Source organism: Schistocerca serialis, unplaced genomic scaffold (assembly GCF_023864345.2).
Source record: "Schistocerca serialis cubense isolate TAMUIC-IGC-003099 unplaced genomic scaffold, iqSchSeri2.2 HiC_scaffold_521, whole genome shotgun sequence".
Classification (NCBI taxonomy): domain Eukaryota; kingdom Metazoa; phylum Arthropoda; class Insecta; order Orthoptera; family Acrididae; genus Schistocerca; species Schistocerca serialis.
In genome coordinates this window covers 1-5,000 of record NW_026048104.1, presented here as the reverse complement: position 1 = coordinate 5,000, position 5,000 = coordinate 1, and the positions used below count along the sequence as shown (strand labels likewise).

The 5,000-nt window shown below is 56.4% G+C and overlaps 3 non-coding genes across 3 annotated transcripts in view; all 3 read right to left on the bottom strand.

Annotated features, from left to right (window-relative positions):
* Positions 1 to 279, bottom strand: part of LOC126447632 (large subunit ribosomal RNA) — a 4,222-nt gene extending 3,943 nt beyond the window's left edge. The window contains exon 1 of the ribosomal RNA XR_007583819.1: positions 1 to 279. This exon is cut by the window's left edge and continues 3,943 nt beyond it. This is a non-coding gene — a ribosomal RNA (large subunit ribosomal RNA).
* A 188-nt stretch (positions 280 to 467) lies between these two features.
* Positions 468 to 622, bottom strand: LOC126447629 (5.8S ribosomal RNA). Its single transcript, XR_007583816.1, has one exon. It is a non-coding gene; the product is annotated as a 5.8S ribosomal RNA (ribosomal RNA).
* Positions 623 to 975: 353 nt separating this feature from the next.
* On the bottom strand, positions 976 to 2,882 carry LOC126447638 (small subunit ribosomal RNA). The gene has a single exon (XR_007583823.1). It is a non-coding gene; the product is annotated as a small subunit ribosomal RNA (ribosomal RNA).
* Between the last annotated feature and the right edge of the window lie 2,118 nt (positions 2,883 to 5,000).

The following is a 5,000-nucleotide window of genomic DNA, read 5'->3' as shown; positions in this document are numbered from 1 at the left end:
CTCGAAGGAGAGGTCCCGCCGACGCTCGCACCGGCCGCTACGGCCTGGCACCCTCTACGGGCCGTGGCCTCATTCAAGTTGGACTTGGGCTCGGCGCGAGGCGTCGGGGTAGTGGACCCTCCCAAACACCACATGCCACGACAGGCGGCAGCCTGCGGGGTTCGGTGCTGGACTCTTCCCTGTTCGCTCGCCGCTACTGGGGGAATCCTTGTTAGTTTCTTTTCCTCCGCTTAGTAATATGCTTAAATTCAGCGGGTAGTCTCGCCTGCTCTGAGGTCGTTGTACGAGGTGTCGCACGCCACACCGCCAGCCGGCTGTGCACGCTACCGAGTAAGTACCGGTATGCGAACCGCCAGGCGACGGGCGCGCATCGCACGTTTAAGGAGACGCGGCCGGCCCCACAGGCGGCCACGACACTCCCAGGTCTGCGAAGCGGGGCAAACGCCGCGCGCTTCAGTATACGTAGCCGACCCTCAGCCAGACGTGGCCCGGGAACGGAATCCATGGACCGCAATGTGCGTTCGAAACGTCGATGTTCATGTGTCCTGCAGTTCACATGTCGACGCGCAATTTGCTGCGTTCTTCATCGACCCACGAGCCGAGTGATCCACCGTCCTGGGTGATCTTTTCATAGTTTCCACCATCTCTTTCGAGACAGTTGCATAGGCGGGACTGAGGCGTGTGGCGGCCCTGTTCCAGCGTTCAGTGTCCAACGGCCTCACGGCCGATGGGCGTCGTACGGCTCCACACCGGAGCGGACAGGCAGTCGGGCGAAAGTCATTCAAAACCGGCGCCAGGCGCCAGGTGCCGCAGGCCAGCCGCTCCAGCGCTTCAGCGCTCGTACCACACAACATTGCCGTTAGTTTTGAGACGAACGCGTGGTTCCGCACGCGGCGCACGGCTACTGCGAGCCGTACAGGTAGCTGCGTGTTGCGCGACACGACACGCACATCGAAAGACATGCAGTCTAGTCGGTAATGATCCTTCCGCAGGTTCACCTACGGAAACCTTGTTACGACTTTTACTTCCTCTAAATGATCAAGTTTGGTCATCTTTCCGGTAGCATCGGCAACGACAGAGTCAATGCCGCGTACCAGTCCGAAGACCTCACTAAATCATTCAATCGGTAGTAGCGACGGGCGGTGTGTACAAAGGGCAGGGACGTAATCAACGCGAGCTTATGACTCGCGCTTACTGGAATTCCTCGTTCATGGGGAACAATTGCAAGCCCCAATCCCTAGCACGAAGGAGGTTCAGCGGGTTACCCCGACCTTTCGGCCTAGGAAGACACGCTGATTCCTTCAGTGTAGCGCGCGTGCGGCCCAGAACATCTAAGGGCATCACAGACCTGTTATTGCTCAATCTCGTGCGGCTAGAAGCCGCCTGTCCCTCTAAGAAGAAAAGTAATCGCTGACAGCACGAAGGATGTCACGCGACTAGTTAGCAGGCTAGAGTCTCGTTCGTTATCGGAATTAACCAGACAAATCGCTCCACCAACTAAGAACGGCCATGCACCACCACCCACCGAATCAAGAAAGAGCTATCAATCTGTCAATCCTTCCGGTGTCCGGGCCTGGTGAGGTTTCCCGTGTTGAGTCAAATTAAGCCGCAGGCTCCACTCCTGGTGGTGCCCTTCCGTCAATTCCTTTAAGTTTCAGCTTTGCAACCATACTTCCCCCGGAACCCAAAAGCTTTGGTTTCCCGGAGGCTGCCCGCCGAGTCATCGGAGGAACTGCGGCGGATCGCTGGCTGGCATCGTTTATGGTTAGAACTAGGGCGGTATCTGATCGCCTTCGAACCTCTAACTTTCGTTCTTGATTAATGAAAACATACTTGGCAAATGCTTTCGCTTCTGTTCGTCTTGCGACGATCCAAGAATTTCACCTCTAACGTCGCAATACGAATGCCCCCGCCTGTCCCTATTAATCATTACCTCGGGTTCCGAAAACCAACAAAATAGAACCGAGGTCCTATTCCATTATTCCATGCACACAGTATTCAGGCGGGCTTGCCTGCTTTAAGCACTCTAATTTGTTCAAAGTAAACGTGCCGGCCCACCGAGACACTCAATAAAGAGCACCCTGGTAGGATTTCAACGGGGTCCGCCTCGGGACGCACGAGCACGCACGAGGCGGTCGCACGCCTTCGGCTCGCCCCACCGGCAGGACGTCCCACGATACATGCCAGTTAAACACCGACGGGCGGTGAACCAACAGCGTGGGACACAAATCCAACTACGAGCTTTTTAACCGCAACAACTTTAATATACGCTATTGGAGCTGGAATTACCGCGGCTGCTGGCACCAGACTTGCCCTCCAATAGATACTCGTTAAAGGATTTAAAGTGTACTCATTCCGATTACGGGCCTCGGATGAGTCCCGTATCGTTATTTTTCGTCACTACCTCCCCGTGCCGGGAGTGGGTAATTTGCGCGCCTGCTGCCTTCCTTGGATGTGGTAGCCGTTTCTCAGGCTCCCTCTCCGGAATCGAACCCTGATTCCCCGTTACCCGTTACAACCATGGTAGGCGCAGAACCTACCATCGACAGTTGATAAGGCAGACATTTGAAAGATGCGTCGCCGGTACGAGGACCGTGCGATCAGCCCAAAGTTATTCAGAGTCACCAAGGCAAACGGACCGGACGAGCCGACCGATTGGTTTTGATCTAATAAAAGCGTCCCTTCCATCTCTGGTCGGGACTCTGTTTGCATGTATTAGCTCTAGAATTACCACAGTTATCCAAGTAACGTGGGTACGATCTAAGGAACCATAACTGATTTAATGAGCCATTCGCGGTTTCACCTTAATGCGGCTTGTACTGAGACATGCATGGCTTAATCTTTGAGACAAGCATATGACTACTGGCAGGATCAACCAGGGAGCTGCGTCAACTAGAGCTGAGCAGCCGGCCGCCCGGGAGTGTGTCCCGGGGGCCCGCGCGAACACGCAAGCGTCCGCTCAATTATTCTGCAAACAGGAGGAGGCTGAGCTCCCCTGCACAACACACCTCGAAACCCTCTCAGGTCCCGGCGGCGCGCAGCGCCGTCCTAAGTACTTGGTCGGGTTCGAGAGAGGCGCAATCGCCCGGAGTTAGGCGAGTAGACGCTTTAGGTGCGACCACCCGTGCTCCCAACTGAGCTTGCCGCTGCCGACAGAGGCCCGGGAGCGTGCTGTCGTGGCATTGCCGGCGGGAGACAACACGCGCCACCTACGGTGACCGGCAGCTCCAACGCCAGCGCCACAGAAGGACAAAAGCCCCACTTGGGTGCCGAAGCGAACTCTCCCAGCACAGCGCACGCGCCAACACGTCCGCACAGCTGCGATACAAACCACCTGCGAGAACCGCTGGGGCGACCGAGCAGCAGACGGCGTCGCGGCGCCGAGCGCCGGGCGGCGGCGCATCCTCAGCGCACACAGTCCTCAATCGGACCAGCACACTGCAGATGGCCACCGCGCTTCGCACCGGGCCCGCGAGGACCTACTTTGGCCGCAAGGCGCCGCGAGCAGGGGGCGCCGGCGCGCAGCTGCGCCGCCTGCCGCGTCCGTCGGCCGGCGCGCCTGCCACTGGCCGCCCCCACCAGCCGGCTGTAGCGCGTGCGCCCACGCACCGCGCTGCCAGCACGCCGGGCGGCCCCCCCCTCACCGGCCGGGGACGGTCCCCACCCAGCCACCGCCGCGTATCGCCTCACACCCAGATCCCCTTTCGCGTTCGTGGGCATGGTGGGTCCCCTTTCACGTTCGTGGGCATGGTGGGTATCCCTGAAACAACCGGTTAATAGCTCGACCGATCGTCGCCAACACTGATTCACCTCTAGCGAGAACAACCGCACCACAACGGGTTACCTGTTGTTCATTTGCGTAACGTCACCAGCAAACGTAGACGTCCATCGCCATTTGCAACGAGTATTGCATGCCTGTGTCAGGTGTCACAACACACTACGTCTGCCCACATAGACGCAACAACATGTGCACGCCTCGAGAACACGTGGAAGGTAGCCCCCGTACGTATGCGGTGTCCATTGCGCGAACGACTGTCAGCCGGCCTCTGCAGGATGTCGCAGATGTGGAACGCGGTGCAACATGCTATCACGGTGTGTGAGAAGAGACGACTACGTCCGAATACACGCTCCACTACATCAACAGACTGCTCATGCTGATCGCCATCCAGGGCGTCCGTTCCTCCCACACGTCTGAATGGCGTACCACACTGCAATCCAGCTCTTATAGGGAGACGACACGTAGCTGCGTGCACAATATTTGGACTGTATGGTCTGCCGTTGCTAGGCGCAGTCGTCGTACGGTCACACATGTGCCACGATGTATCATTCAGTACATACGGACCAATGTGCAGTACAGTTTGTGGGTTTTGCGTACATCGGCGGACAGGTGACAGGCCGTACCACAACGTAGGCTGAGTACGTCGGCATGCGAAGGGCATTGAACATGCAAACTTCTCAACGACCAGCTTGCGAAGGCAGGGGGGAAGGGGGGGGGGGCATGTACGTCCTGCTGCTATCCACATTACAGTGTATAGCAGGAGCATGTGGAAAGTCAGCAACACCTGCAAGGTGTTTAACATGACGCGATACACAGGGGACCGGGCAGTGCGAATAGCGAACTATATTGCGAGGGTTGCGGTTAGGCAACACTACACTAATTTAACGAGTTGCATAACAATTACAGAGCAGGTTCAGCGACAACGTGCGTCAGGTTAAGGCGCAATATAGGTTAGGTTGAGGCACAATATAGGTTAGGTTAAGGCACAACATGGGTTACGTTAAGGCACAAATTGGGTTACGTTAAGGCACAACATGGGTTACGTTAAGGCACAACATGGGTTACGTTAAGGCACAAATTAGGTTACGTTAAGGCACAAATTAGGTTACGTTAAGGCACAAATTAGGTTACGTTAAGGCACAAATTAGGTTACGTTAAGGCACAAATTAGGTTACGTTAAGGCACAAATTAGGTTACGTTAAGGCACAAATTAGGTTACGTT